Here is a 16,858-nt window from a genome sequence, read left to right on the forward strand (position 1 = left end):
GGCCCGTATGCTTTGTGGGTAATGGGAGCAAAGAGGAGGGGCTCTTAACTCTACCACGAAAGGGTGAGGCTGGAATAAACAGCTGAGTGTTACCCATGAGCTGACCCAGGTGAGGGGTTGGGGGAGGGGAGGGGATGCTTTGCACTAGAAGATGACCAACGAGCCCGGGTGGGTCTCCCCACAGGTGCAGACTGGGTGGCTTGGTTGTAATTTCATCTTCCCCCTCCTGCTCTGAGGACACTATTATTTGTTTGCTCTTGAGTCTCAAACTGTGTCCACGCCAGGTATTTTTATTTTTTAAGCTCTATCTTAAAGTAAGGAACAGAGCACGCCGTCCAGAAGGAATTTAAAGTACTCACTAAGACCGGGCGCAGGTGGGGAAGGCTTATTTTAAAGGGCAAAGGGCGTATTTCCGGGATCCTAGAAATTATACCGCATAGACAAATACCTGCGGCGCCTGCCCTATGGCTGGTTCTGCAAGGTGCCGGGGGAGACACAGATGATCATGGTCCTAAGACTGTGTTAAGGGTGATGTGGCCAAATGAAGGAAAGGCAGGCATGTCTCTTTGGCAAGAGCACCATATAATCCGAAGTTGGATTTACTCAGCGATGTTCAGGTTTTATAGCTACCAACTTAACGGCTACAAAAAAGTGTTTACTTTTTTTTTTTTTTAAAGATTTTATTTATTTTTTAGAGAGCGAGCGAGAGAGAAACAGCATGAGAGGGGAGAGGGTCAGAGGGAGAAGCAGGCTCCCCGCTGAGCGGGGAGCCCGATGTGGGACTCGATCCCAGGACCCTGGGATCATGACCTGAGCCGAAGGCAGACGCTTAACCATCTGAGCCACCCAGGCGCCCGAAGTGTTTACTTTTGGAATTCCTGCTGGAAAATAACTTTTTCATGAAAAGGCGGAATTTCTCTCATCTTTCACTTGTCTTTGCCATTGAAACAATTGTTCTTTTGATACACTTTCTGAACTCAAGCTTTCTTAACCACACAAGATAAAATACCATAACTGCAGAGACCTTATGGGATAGAGCCCAATCCTGGAATAGCTTACAAATTCACTGAGAAGACAACATACGTATGAAACACTTAAAATTGCCTAACATCGTTCATTAAGTGCTAAGGCATAAAACCACTTTTACTCTAATCACCTAGGCTCTGTATGCCCATATATGTGGATATGGTGCTTTCTACGGGCGGGGGGCACGTGGACCGGCAGTCTGTCCCGCTGCTGGTAGCCAGGAAGCTATCTCGGCACAGCCTGTCCGGGACCCTTCCTCTGTCATGGCCGCCTCTGAGGTACCCCCTTCCCTGGGCAGGAACGGGCTGCTCTGTAAGGCCATCAGCAGCGCAGGAGCTCACCGGTGCGGGTGGTGGGGAAACAGGTGGGTTGGAGGCAGAACACCCACGGGGCACACCTCCAGGACGCGCTGTTCTCACAGAACACGATGAACGCCTGTGATTGATGCCCAGGGACAGCTAACATGGCGCCCGATTGTGGGGCTGAGACAGGAGGATGATGAGCGTGACCACGGTGAGGAAGAAAATAGGATTGCTTTGGGGAACACATTATTATCAACTATCTCTCTCTCTCGCTCTCGCTCTTTTTTTTTTTTTTTTCTGTCTCTGCCTCTCTTGGAGTCTCGGTAAACTGTCTTTCTTCCTCTCGCTGCTCCAGTTTCTTCGTGTATTTTTGTCTTTCTTGACTTAGTCCGTCGAGGCGTCTCTCTTCTCCCGGATTCCTCGGTGATCATCTATCTCTGGTCTCCCCTGGCCTAGCGTGTTTCTCCCTCTGCTTCTATTGCCTTTAGCCTTCGTTTTTTCCCCTCCCCATATAGTTTTCAAATATTGGCTAATAATTTCAGGCCTTACTGCAAAAGAAGGACATAAGTTGTGAAATTTTGTGCAAAAATTTCTATCAAGAGTACTCATAAATACCTAACTCCTCTATCTATGAGCATTTCTCTTGGACACCTCCAACTCTGACTTACCTCTCTAAATCCCTTCCCGGGCCACCTGGGATGGTCAAGGAAACATTTCAATGTCTGGTCCTGAAACTGTGCACCTTTTCCCCAGACTGTCCCCTGTGTCACCCTGGGTCCTGTGTGCGAAATGTGCTCTCCTTTCTCTCCCCTCTGCCCTGCCTATCTTTCTGCCATTGCCCTCTCTGTGTGTCCATGAGATGTCAAGTTCCTGGACCAGCTGTCCAAAGCCAATCTTACAACGTGGTCAGCTCCTGCTGATGCCTCACGTCTCCTGGTGACTCTTATTCAGAAGCATCAGCCGCACACGCAGGAGCAAAGCCTCATGCCTGGTTTCCAAATAGGCCTCATCATGAGACTCAGAGGGAATGTCCGAAACCGAGATTCTGGGGCTCTGCACTGGCCTAAGGAATCTAATGTTAATGCCACTGTGAAGAATCCTGACCTGGTTTGAGGTCACCAGGATGCTGGGGGGAGGGGGAGGGCACAGGGGTTGGGGACAGGGTTAGGAGCTGGTTTGCAGCACAATGCGAAGTCACCTCCCTCCCTGTCTACCCCTCCCGGCACCAGGTTAAAGTTAATTCTGGAGCTGGGGCAGTCAGAGGCCTGCACCCAACCAAAGCCCAGCTGAATGGTTCATGAGATGTGAATCAGCCGGAAACAACTGCTCTGGTCCCCAAAACCCATGTCTCAGTTCCACCTGGCATCACCAATTATCTGAGCCTCCTGACATAGAGGTTTTTTTTTTATTCCCTCGAAATAGGGCTATAATTAAATCCAAAATTGTGCTGGAGACTTTATAGTCATGGCAAAAGCAGAACACAATGTCTGCAGACAAAAAAAAAAAAAAAAAAAAAAAAAAACCCTCTTTCAATAAAAATTAATTATTCGCAGCTCGTGTCCCAGTCCTGGTGGTGATGTGGGGAATGCATATGAAGGGACGGGGAGGACTGGCTGGAGGCACCAGAGGACAGCTCCTCACACTCCCCTGGCTCGGCCTCTGCCGTGCAGCTCCCATCGCCACTCATGCAAAACCCCCCCTGCACCTCCTTCCCTCCCTCGGAGTAACTGCTTCTTCTCTGCAGCCTTGTGGGTCGCTGGGAGTTTTTTCCCCCTTCAGGGTTGAGAAATTGAAAGCAGCCCTAGACAGGGCTGGGAGAGGTGAGAGAGAGACAAACACAGAAGGAGAGTGAGAACCTGTGATCAGTCATTCCCATTCCATCTCTTTTTCTTTCAAGAGGAAATATTCTCACTGACAGGGAATATAAGAATTCTGCTGGCAGTGTGTGCCTTATGCTTCCTGTCACAGGGGGTGTGCGGGCTCCACCTCTGGCTCCCACAGTGAGCTATGGGGGAGATGAGTGAGCAGAGCCAGGGCCACATAATATCCATGTGACAGAACCTGCTACAGACCAGGTCATGGGACACGGCCCTTCCTCATGTACAGAGCATGAGTCCAAATGGGCCATTGATTAGGAACAGGATTCTAATGTGGACAAGCCTCCTGGGGAGTAAGTACAGTGAAAAACCAGAGAGACAAGGACATGAAAGGGGAGGTCGGCGGTGGGGGCGGGGGGGGTCGGGTCTTACCCTGTAAATTGGTCACAGATTTGAGCAAGACAAAGCAAAAGGATTTGCAAAAGCCAGAGCAGGCATAGAGCAGGGTTGCATACCTTGTGATTTATCTAAGGAGAGAGTGGAGGTAGTGACAGAAGAGTGGGAACCTGACTGAAGTTGCCCTGTCAGTATCTAGGTTTTCTTCCTGCTTTAGATTAGGTCTTCACCATCCACTCTGCCCAGAGGAGGGTCCCACCAGGCTTCACTGAAACCCATGATCAGAGTGCCCAGGGCTGTGTATCATCTAAACATGCTGAGTGGCACGGAGGGGAAGGGGCTTCCTCAGCAAGGCACAGCAGTGGGGGGCTGCCCCGGGGTCAGGGCTCAGACACTGCTGGATGCTCATGAGTGGTAGCTCACTTGGAGCATGCTCACTCAGTGCTCTGTGAATGGCAGATCCAAGTTTAACCCATAGAAGTGTCAGCCAAGGTACAATGTGAGAACCATCTCTGGCTTGGTAAGAGGTATAGGCAGGTAACTCTGAAACTGTAGGAAGAAACAGGCAGAGGCTATGGAAGGGCTAGTGGGATGTTATTGACGATGCTATTGGATGTGGGATGACCACAGTTGTCCTCCAACCCCAAGTTCTTCAAGATACTCCCAGCAACTCATGCCTTGGGTAGAAGATTGAATGAGATGCTCCCCAAGTCCAAGATTTGGCGATTCTGTTGAGTCAGCTAGATTCTCCCTGTGTTGGGGGGATTACATGGTCTCACGAAGACCAGCACATCCTTATTTCCCACTGATGAGACTCCATCTCCTCTTGTAACATGGCATATACTTGTTTCACTACGGGTGGGCAAAGCCTAGGCATGACAGGTCTGCCACGTTCCATTTCTGTTAGGGCAAATTCTCCCCTTCTGCACCACCCCTCACCCAACTCCCTTGCCCCGTTTTGAAAGCTTACAAGCCCAGATTTCTTGACTTGGGAAGAGGGGAGGCCTTGCTTTAACTCAGGTGGCTAAAAACTCTGTCAAGTTTCCCTGATCCTGGGTGTTAAACAAGGACGCCACACCTTCCCCCTAGAGTCAACACTGTATCACAGGTCTCAGCCAGGGCAGTAAGACAAGAAAATAAAGTATAAGGGTTGAAAAGGAAGAAATAAAGCTATCACTAATTACAGATGGCCTAATAACTTATGTAGAAAATCCAAAAAAATCCACAGATAAATTATTTGAATTAATAAGTAAAACTCTCAAGAAGGTTGGACTCAGGATCAATACAAAATTATTTGTATTTTATAAATGTGCAACACATTTTTAAATTGAAATATATTTAACAGTTATAGTTTAAAGTATCAAAAATGTATAATACCTATGAATAAATCACACAAAGTTGTGCAATTCCACCGCACTGCAGACCATAAAACATTACTGAGACAAACTAAGAGACTCAACAAATGAAGGAAAATACGCCACGTTAATGTACTGATCTATTGTAATGGTTTAAATTCTCTCTAAGTTGATCTGTAGATCCAGCATAATCATAATATAAGTTCTAGCAGGTGTGTGTGTAAACTGGAAAGGTGATTCTAAAATTTACATAGCTATGTGACAGGATGAGGAAAGCAAGACATTCTCGAAGAACAAAGCTGGAGCCCTCATGCTATTGCCTGATGCTTATTATAAAGTAATAGTAATTTAGACAATGTGGTATTGACACAAAGATAAACAAATACACAAATAGAACAGAATAGAGTCCAGAAATAGACCATGCATAGGAGGTGACATGGTTTATGACAGTGGGAAAGAAGGTATTCCTTGCAGTAAATGGTGCTAGCTTGATTGGATATCTAAATGGGAAAAATAGGGATGCCTGGGTGGCTCAGTTGGTTAAGCTTCCTACTCTCGATTTTGGCTCAGGTCACGATCCCAGGAATCCTGGGATGGAGCCCACGGCAGGCTCCCCCACTCAGCAAGGAGTCTTCTTCTCTGCTTCTCTTCCTCTCCCTCTACCCTCCTCCTGCTCATACTCTCTCTCTAAAATAAATAAATCAATCTTTAAAAAAATAAATGAGAAAAACGAATTTTATCTTACTTTACACCATACCCAAAAATCAATTCAGACGGACTGTAGATCTAAATGTGAAAGGAAAACTACAAAATATCTAGAAGAAAATATAGGAACATACCTACATAAGCATGGCGCAGGGGAATGCATCTCAAACTTAATATTTAGCCAAAGAAGTCAGGCACAGAAGAATATACACTATATGGTTCCATTTATACAACGTAAAAATAGGCAAACTTAACCTATGCTATTAGAAGTCAGGATAGTGGTTACCCAGTGGGGTTAGAGTGGGACTTCTGTGGTGTTGGGAAGCTGTATTTATTGGTCCAGGGGCTGGTTATTCAGGTGAGGCCTCTTTGTGAAAATTCATTTTGCTTGACTCATGACTTGTATACTTTTCTGTAAGTATGTTGTAATTCAATGAAAAGTTTACCTAAAAAATAAAGAACTGTTGATGGAAGTCCTCAGAGGAGCATAATCCCCCTTTTAGGGGAAAGAAACAATAGAGAACATGAAGGTCTGGCATTAGAAGGCAGAGCAGTGGCTGTCCATATGGGTGCTACCTGAGGATCATTCTCACATTGTGGTCATGGTGCCGGACATCCCAGCACCAAAAATATAGCCACTTCTTTGAACTTTCAAGAATCCCCTGGAAAGCTTAGACTTAATGCCCTGTCATCAGCTAAAACATCAAAGAGATTTACTGACTGTCAGCCTTGAAGGCCCAAGCTTCCTGGGCATAGACGAGGCCCTGGGAGGTCCAGGGTGAGGAGGGGACACAGTACGTGTGAATGGGAGGCAGAAGTGTCCAGACTCACGTTCTATCATCCACTCAGTGCGGCCCCTTACTATGGCCTTCCAGATCGGTCATTTCGTTGCTTTCCATTCAATAAATGATTATGGAGAAGCTACTGTGGGTTGGCATTGCAGCAAATTACAGATAGGAACAAGGCAGGTGTTGCCTTTGCCCTCTTGGAGTGGACAGTCTGGCACAGGGGCACACAAACCTGAATTTCTGGTAGGCGGATTAGCTGACTGCTCAGCATGGCAAGAGCCGAGCTGGGCTTCAGTTCCCAGTCCTCTGAGCCTGCACCTAACAGGAGGACCTGCAGGGGACTGGCTGGAACCCCTCCCCTAGCATGTTGTTCAAGGGGAACAGGCTTGAGCTCCTCAGGGCTCAGCTCGGAACATGAAAGGTTACTTGGAAATGGTTGAGGAGACACGGGCACATCCTCTCTGCAAATGGATTCTAGCCAACAGTATGAAATTTTCACAATCTCACTTTATGTCATAATTATAGTGTACTTGCTCTTTACTGTCATCAGCCAAAAGGGGTTTTTATCAGCGTGTTTGTCATTGTAAATGTTATGTATATAATCATGGAAATTTGTCACTGAGGCAACAGAAGGAAGAGCAATCATACTCAGGAGAGACACATTACCTGCAATGAAACACAGCACACAGCAGTCAGCATGAGAAGGGTACACCACACCACAGACCCAGGGCCACAGAGTGCCTTCCCCCATCAAGGCTTTCACGGCCACATTGGAGCCCGCTGCCAACACTGCAGCCTAATTTGTCTTCTTAGATATTGAAGAAAGCCCAATTATCAGGGAGGAATTTCATCAAAAGAACCAGATTACCCTGTGCATGTGTAGGATTCACACTTAACCAGTAACGTATTTGGTTCCATTTTATTTATAATACATGTAAAGTTCTTGTGTTCTAATTAATAAAACTTAATCATCCTTTCATTAGAAAGCAACTCTGTGGCTTTTTTCTATACGAGGACAAGTATGAGTTCTTTGTCTCAACAAGCCATGTGTCCCAGACTCCGTACAGACGGTGGAAGATGCGAAGTGGCTTTGGGAGAGCACTGTCACCACCTCACCCCCTAAGCTGGCTCTGCGGCATCACCGAGCTAAGCTGATCTGCTCATTAGGCTCAGCACGTTCTTTGATCTTATGAGAGTTTGAGGTACTCTGTCAACTATCATTGCTCCCATAAACGTTTAACGAGTTCCTTCCCCGTGTCCGGGCATCACGCCTAGGACCACTCCACCAGGGGCCATCCTCCCATGCCCCACCCACCACTGACTGTGAGGGCAATCTCCAAACAATCCTGAACCTGGGCCTCTCCTTTCAGACTTGTTCTCCCGGTGAAGTTCATTCTGCATTGTGCACACGTACGAGTCTAGAAGCGGTGCTCTCTCATTCACCAGCCCTGCTCTTCCTAATACATCACACTGATTCTCATTAGCATGGTGCTGTGCCAGTGGCTCCTCGGTACATGTTTTCTGGTTTGTTTTTATAGTAGCCAGATCCGGGGACAGCTCCTTTTGCTAAGACTGTGTGTTAATAGTGTGTGTTCCTGCCTTTCTTGGCAGTGTGGGCAGGCTGTCCACAGTGGAACTCCCTTGTAATTCATGTCCAGTCTAGTTGAGACCTTGCTTTGGGGGAGTAGTACAAAGGCCACGGGCCCTGCACATTGTTAAATTGGTACCTTACAAGGGCACGCTGTATTCCCGACAACACATCTAGATTCGCAGACAAAGAGTCCACAGCCTGTAATTCAAAGATCACAACAATGTCATTTCTACTAACACCCCCTGAGGAGTTTAATTGTCAAGACTCAGGAGGCAGCTGGGGCAGGTGAGGTGCTTGGGGGTTTCCTAAACTGTCTTGGCTTTTTTTCTGAGACAAAGAATCCCAAGATGACTCAACGATTGGTGCAATGAGGAATGCAGAGATACAGCTGTGTGCCCGCTGACAGGTGAAAGCAGAAAAAACTCATGGAAACAGAGGGAACCTTCCCCAGATTTCTGAGAAGAGGCCTAATACATGGCACAGGCAGCCTTCAATCTTAAGAAAGACTCACAGGTGCTCAGTGGGACTGTTGGGATCTGGGTGGTAACTATTTTGAATCTCTACAAATTCATCTGGTAAGATTCCAAACGAAAACAAGAATTGGGTAGGCTATAGATGGATGAAGATAGAAGACACTGAATTTTAAATTTAATGTAATCTATTGTCCTAAGGCCATACAAGTTCAAAGACTAGATGAGTAGAAATAGCAGGTATAATTCTTTGGAAATGACCAAGGTGATTCAGGCTGCTGGAGTCCATGGCTGCATATAAATTTTATAATCAGCTTAAACACATACTAGAGACTCAAGAGCTAATAATTCCAATCTAAGCTTACTGAATAATCTTAACCAAATAACCCCCAAAGATAAAAAATTTTTAGTTATACATGCAGCGAAAAATGTTAGCTGAGAATAATATTGACAAACAGTGATGAGCGTCCTACAAGAGGCATGAAATGGAGATGTGCTTCAGGCCTCAAGGAGAGAGGAGAGAAAAAGCTTCACTACTGGACCATGTAGGAGAACATTTACCCACAACTGTCCTCTAAGATTAAGCATGGGCTGGATGCCAGTTGCCTACTGCAGGGAAATCAAGTGAGAACCCAAAAGAAGATGCCCAAAGCAAATATCTGGGAGGTGACTGAAAGAAAGACACTTAGCTGAGTTGGCAAAGTTGAGAGCAGAGTTCATGAATATACTTGAACTCTGAAGGTAGCTCTCAGCTAAAGCCTGGATGTGCCAAGACAGAAAGACCCCCTAGCTCCTTCTCTTGGCCCCAAGACTTGAACATTGATTGGAATTGTAAAAAACTGAGAGTTCCTGGAAGGATTCTCAGTCTCTATATTCAGTGAATAAAATATGTGATTTAAGAATGTATGTATTCCATCCATATACACACACATACAGCATATATATAGCTATCTGTGGTTCAGTTAATGGCTCTAATTAGCATTGAGACAAAACTCACCAGGTAATGGGACAAATTATTATATCTGATCAGCCAAAAAGATCCTGCCTTAGGCTATGTTCCACATATACTCAACTAAACAAAAAATGCCGCCCCCTGCCCCCCAGCAAACAGCAGAAGGATCTCCGATGAGAAGTCCAATTCCCCCAAATTGTGGTCACTTCAAATAGACTATTAGATTAAAAGTGGCATTAGATTAACTAGCGGCATATACATGTGGATACATTTTTACTCATTAGTCTTGAGTACATGTAAGACTATATACTCACCATTAAAAGGAACCAGGGCACGATGGAGTGATGATCAGTTGATTCTAGTTATGGGGCATGGAAAGTCCAAGTTCTGGAATATCTTGTACCAGAAAGCAAGGAATTGTTTAAAAATGGATGGAGTATTCCATGACTACATCAAAAACTAATGATGTACTGTATGGTGACTAACATAACATTTAAAAAAGAGAGAACTGAATAAAGATACAAATCTTATGATCCTCAACTTAAAAAAATAATGGATGGCATTGAGCTAAAAGTACAGAGGAAGAAGGATGCCTGCCTGGCTCAGTTGGTTAAACATCTGACTCTTGATCGTGGCTCAGGTCTCGATCTCAGGGCCATGAGTTCAAGCCCTGTGTTGGGCTCTATGCTGGTCATGGAACCCACTAAGAAAGAAAAAAAAGAAAGAAAGAAAGAAAGAAAGAAAGAAAGAAAGAAAGAAAGAAAGAAAGAAAGAAAGAAAGAAAGAAAGAAAGAATAATAAAACCATTAGGTGAATATTATTGGAGTAGGATATTCACACAGTCTCAAAGTATTGCTCTATAGAGTATATATTAATTACTAATTAAAACATGTGACACCTTGCAATGGGGAAATCCAGAAGGCACCTTCTCAACCAACCAAACCTATTCAGCATCATCGATAATGGGACAAGCTGACACTCTCTGTCTCTTGATTTGATGTACTAAGAGGTCACAACATCACCTTTGTAGTATTCTTGGCAAAAATGCTTAATCTACTCATGAGAAAATAATCATATAAATCTAAATTTTGGGACAATCTATAAAATGACTGATCTGAACTTTTTAAAATGTCAATGTGATGAAAGATTTTCTTAAAAAAACAGAGGACTACTCTTAACTAAAAGAGGTTATAGAGATGTACCAAGTAAATACAATGTATGAACTTCGATTAGATTCTGGATCAAATGGGAAAAAAAGGCTATATAAGACATGGGAGACTAGGAGAACTGAATATGAGCTATAGATTAGAAGATATTCTTATATTAGTATGAGCTTTTTTTTTTTTTTAAGTAGGCTCCACGCCCAACATGGGGCTTAAACTCATGACCCTGAGATCAAGAGTTGCACGCTCTACCAACTGCACCAGCCAAGTGCCCCCATATTAACTTTCTTGAGCATTATCATGGTGGTCATTAGGAGACACTTGTTAAAGTATTTGGGGGTAAATTTTAATCACGATACCTGCAACTTACTTTAAAATAGTTTGGTGGGGGACAGAGAGGAAGGATGGGAATGTGGGCAAAGCAAGCACACATGGTAAAATATTACAACTTGGTGAATCCGAGTGAAACATAAGTGAAACTTCATTGTCAGACTTTCCATTATTTTGTAGGTTTGGAATTTCTCAAAATAGAAAGTTGGGAGAAATTTGCTTGTGAGGCTATAGAGGAAATATGAGGACATGCCATTTCAATATAATTTACATTCTCTGGTATGCTGAATGGAATATGGTAGCAAAGCAATCAAACACTGGTGTGTAGCCAAAAGGAAAATATCCCTTCTTAATATTCCTAAAATAATAATATCTCACCCTGGGGTATTTACATATGTGCCAGGCATTGTGCTAAGTGCTTTAGTCTTATTTGACTCTACAAACACCTTATGGGATGGGCACCATATTGCAGATGAGGAAACAGGCTCAGAGCAGTTAAAAATATGCCAATGTCAAGCAGTGAGTGGAGAAGCTGGAATAGAACCACCTGCCTGACCCCAAAGCTTGGCTTTCAGCCTCTCTTTCACGCTCACTCTGTGGTTAGTACTGGAGGCCCTGGCCCTGTGCAGAAAACTCAGTGACATGAGTCTTATATGTATATTTATATATGTGTGTGTTTCCTAGAAATATACATGAATTTGTTAGAAATTGGAAAGATACATAATTTTATAAAATTGTATTCTGAATAGTGTTAATCTGGCTAGTCATCAATTATGAGAGAAATTATCAAGTTATTTAAAACTGTTATTCAGTATTACCAGCTAAATTTGTTATGCTAATCCAATACTCTGGTCAACAGAGTTACCATATATACCATGGATTACAATTTTTGAAACAAAAAAGGTCATTTGGAAATTACTTACATAAAACCCTACCAAATAAAAAAGTCCTTTGTAACAGCAGCAGGATAAATAACAAGACCATCATTTACGGGTACGTCCCTTTTAGTTTTTCAAAAATGATTTCACAGTTATTACCCAATTTTTTATCAGTTCCAGAATGTCGTGGAGACAGGTGTCAGGGCTGTAGGAATTGAGCTCTATGTAAACTGATTCTATGATATTTCTTAAGATTTTCTTTAAAAAATACACTGCTTGTGGCTTGTTTGCATAAATGTTGAGGAGAGAGTGTGCATCTCTGTCTCTGCTGGTGAGTAGAAGATTTCATTTTTAGGAAACCAGATAAAACAATCTTAATTGATCAGTACTCTATAATAAACGAAGGCATTTCGGCCTCTGGCTGAGAAAAAGTAAACAGAGAATAATTCCAACCAAGCTTTCAGAGAGCACTGCTGCAGACATTACAGATCTTTGGATAACCTGGAACAATGGACTTTGACACCAACAACGTGAAGTCTGGCATTCTAGGAGGCAGGGCTGAAGAGAAGTTAAGAAAATGGTTTCAGGAGTTAATCGGTCCAAATTCAAATTCTGGCTTGGCAATTTTCTAGCCATATCAACTTAGGCAAATCATTTGACTTCCTTGCCCCCCCCCATTTCCTTACCTAAAAAGTGGGGGAAAAATGGAGTGCCCACCTCGGTGCTACCCGAGATAACGCTTTGGTGAAAAAGAGCCCAGTAATGGAATAAAGGAAGTCCATGCCAAGAAACAAGAACCTCAGAAATATGCTCTTCCACCCAAGGTTATGAGACACCACAAGTCCCAACAGTGTAGAACAAATAGCTCAGTATGCTTGGCATTTCATGAGGCCAACATTGCGGAAGTCTTTTGATAGGTAGCAGATGAAACATTCTAGAAAAAGACTTGGACTATTTGGGAGACTTCAGTCGGATTTACAGTCCTTTGATCATAATTAATTGCAAAGTTATGATTTTTTGCTGAGATTGCTATAGCCACCAGGGCATGAATATCTCATATGAAAAAGTGCCCTCTAAGAAGCTTGCAGGAAAAATTCCTATAATACAAAGACTGTGGTAGCATTTTCAGGAAGTAACAGCCACTGCTTCCCAGTAGACCAAATGATACCCGTAGGGACTGTAAAACAAACAAGCAAAAACAAAACAAGGGACTTACAATCCAGGATAAACATCAGAACTTAAATGAAACTGAAACGTAGGCAGAGTCTGTCTTTGACAATTCCCTTTTCTCCCCTCCCCAACTCAACACCAGCACCAGTGCTCTCTTGCTGCTCCCTGAACATCTATAAGCCCCAATTAGAGCAACCCCCCAGGCCCGACCAACCAGACAAAACCTGCCAACCCGATAAAAACTACTAGTCTCCTAGCAAGTAGGAAAATAACTGGATTAAAGTTATTCAGAAGGAGTAGCAAATAATTGATAACTTTGGACTTTAATAATTTTGAATTTTAAAGGGGTAAGTATCCCTAACAGGGTTGAAATGTGAAGGAGATATTTTAAGAAAAGGATCTTCTGGGGATTGCTGTAGGCCTTTACAGCTCATACACATAAGGCCTCAACATAGAAGAACAGGTTTAGCTTACTTCTCAGATTTGCCAACCACATGTTGTTCCATGGAGTATGAAACCGATGCCCAACTGATGAGCTGGGGCCACAATGGAGCCACAGTAATTCAACAGAGACACCTCAGCAACTAAGAGTGAGTGTACTTACAGGCAAATATTGCCACAAAGAGGTAAAATGACTTGAAACTGGCCAGTCATGCAGTGTTGTGTTTTTGGGTTCATTTCTTCCATGTCACCAACTGGTAGGCTAGTAGATCAGCAACCAAGACTCTTCCCGGAGTGGTGCAGGACCCTGAACACATCAACCTGAATGCTCATCCCTAAGCCCCAGTATTTCATTCAGGACAGGCGGGAAGAGGACTCTGAAGTGACAAAATGGCAGATGAAGCAGGAAGTGGTTGGGAGCTGGGATAGTTCTACCTGCTTTGCGGTGGTGATAGCAAGTGCATTTATAAACAGATGACATAAATAGAAGCCTCTCTCTTCTTTAATGTGTCCTTGTTCCTTACCTGCTGCTTCCTTGAGTCCCTGCCCACCTTTATACCCTGAGCTGAAGGATCTCTGTGCCCTGATGACAAAGGCTGAGGGCACTGTGACATACTTCTATCTCTATTGATGGTTATTGATCTCTATAGAAAGTTAACCATGGGTTCCAGCTAGCTTAGCATTTTCTCAGCTGTGGCACGATGCACTTGGACTTCATTTGTGATAGACCCCTCATTGAGCAAGAAAGCTGGTTTCCTTCTTCCTGCCAGAAAACCTGGCTCTCTCATTCGCCATATTTTCTGGGTCTGCTGGACTCAGCTCAAAAACGCCCCAGCAAAGTCTGTCTCTGGGGAAAAAGCAGTCCCTGAGAAAGGACAATTAAAGGTAGCTTTTGTCTCTGATTTTTACTGGCAGTTGTATGCAGGTGAAGTCATAGAAAAGGCCACGGCCCACGCACAACCCGATCGTGCAACTGAACACTCCCCACAAGTGCTTCCAGTTGGAATAGGGGCGTTGAAGGGAGACTCCCTCATGGCACAAGCTGGGGGGAGGAGGATATAGGCCATTTACCTGCACAATGAAGCAAATGTCCTACTTGCTAAGTCTGGAAAGGTGGGTGGCAAGAGTGGTGGCACCCATTTTCCTCAGAATACAGTTTGTCTCTTTGGTTCCACTTCGTCCCCGGTGTCACCCCCAGACAGGACCGTCCTGGAATTAAAGGTCATGACTGAAATCATATGAGTCCAAGAGTGTTCTACAGAAGGCAACTAATAATATATTCAGTGACGTTTTCTCAGCAAATAGCATCATCGACTTCATCGCTTTTGTGTAGCCCAGAAATTCAGATTTAGCTCAGAAATCCCAGGCAAACAAAAGGAAGCGGGATCATTCCTTCGACTGCTTGCTGAGAGTTAGATAGGGGTTATCATGGAAAATATTGCTCGGATGGCTTATCAACAGAATAGGCTTTGACATCTTTTTATGGTTGTTGTGTACCAGACTCTAAGTAAGAAAGCCTTGAGCACCAAATTTCACATTTGATTTAGTAAGGTATTAAAAAACTCCCAACACATCAGAACATATGAGTCATTTATCCTGGGCTAATGCCAAGCATTAGTTGTAGGGGTAACATAATCTCTGACATGAGATGTAAAGCCAAAATAAAGATACCAATGAACTTTTAAGCATTTCTTGAGTTGGCAAAATAAATAAACACAGGAAAAAATAAAGGTAAAAGAAATAAAGGTAAAGAAAACAATTACCTTTATTATGGGTAGAAAGTATAGTTATCCAGTCCCCAAAGTATCAAATGCTATTTATTAATTGAAATATAAGTTTAAGAATATTACATCCATGTAGTAGCTATCACATCCCTCTGTTAGAGATAATGAAGAGCTGAAGGTATGTGATTATTTCTGGGAAAGGTATTTTTTTTTTTTCCCTTGGTTAGCCTATTTCTTATTAGGACCTTCAGCATCCCCAAATTATATTGTTCAGCCTCCAGCTGAAATCACCGAAGGATCCATTGTCTTTGGTGGATACATAAAATAAATATGTTTCCAATGGGGCAGCTCCCCATTCTCTAGGTGCTATTGAGAAATACAGGGGATCCGAAGGCAGTTTTCACATGTTCCTGTTCTTTGTCCAGAACTCCACAACCGACACATTCAAAAGTTTAATACTAGCTTCCAGGACTTCTCCTCCTTGGCTATCCATATCTAGATCCTGTTTACCGTCTCTATTGTTTCATAAATTCTTTCCTTCCTTTTCATGTCCTCTGCCACCATTCTAGTCCAGGTCCTCATCACTCCCACCCTGGACAGTAGTGTCAGTCTCCCGACTTATGTCCCCTTTCCATGACTGCTCTTCATCACTATCATGCTCCCCTGCACTCAAGGCCTCCTTGAAGTAAGGCATGAGCACATAACTCTCCCTGGCCAGTGAAATAGGGGCAGAGATATGAGTAGAAGTAAACAGTGCCTCCTGCTCTCCCTCCTATAGTGGAGAATTCTATCTTTCCAGAGTGGAGCTTGTGTCGGTGGGGTTGCTGATGAGGATGTGGTGGAGCAGAGTCCCTGCCAGTGCGATGTGGATGTGTATAGAGAAGAGAAAGAAACTACGTTTGTTTAAGCCACTGAGACGCTAGAGTTCTGTTTGTTTTGTTATTTAGCTTCAGCTGACTAATGCATCCAGTCCCTTCCTCCTCTAATGCTCTTTGTACACTCTTGGCAGGGTAATCTTCTTAAATCACAGGCCAGATTGTTCCCAGATCAGAAGCTATCAGCAGTTTACCATTTTCCACAGATACAAAGCCTAAATTTCTGGCTTTCAAGAAACCATGAGCTTTGTTTTCAATCTCCTTTTCCGACTTCTCCACCACAGCCATATTCCAGCCCAATGAGAAGTCTCACTGTCACCTTCAAACGCTCATGTCTTGACTTGGCATATTGCCTTTCCAGGGTGCTTTTGTTCTGATTGCATTTTCTTGAAATTTTATCATCCTTTAAGCACAGGTGCAAACGGTAAGACTTACCTAATTCCCAAAAGTGGGTAAGTACTCTTTCTCTTCTGGGATCTCTCAGCAAATTGTATCTAATATATAGGGTTTATCATTTTCTATTGCATAATGCAGTTTTTTGTGTATTACATCTCACTTCCCCATTAGACTGTAAGCCACATTAGGGAAGACACAAGTATCATTTATTCTTGCAATTCTCTGCAATACCGAGCTGTGTAGCTACTGAATCAATAATTCATGAATTAAATATTAATCTTCAGGGGAGGACCATGGAGTTCTATTTAAATCCCAAATGACCATAATTCAGAAAGTGACTGGAAATGCCACCTGTAGAGTGGCTATGCATTTTCCTGGTGAGTCTCCTTCTTTGGTGGGAGATTCTGCAAGACCACCTCTGGGTGAGGCATCAGAGAGAGCCTGGTTCCCAGGGAAGACTGATTAGACATCAGGCCCAC

This window comes from Leptonychotes weddellii, chromosome 5 (assembly GCF_054177405.1).
Source record: "Leptonychotes weddellii isolate Sample4059 chromosome 5, ASM5417740v2, whole genome shotgun sequence".
NCBI classification, from domain to species: Eukaryota; Metazoa; Chordata; class Mammalia; order Carnivora; family Phocidae; genus Leptonychotes; species Leptonychotes weddellii.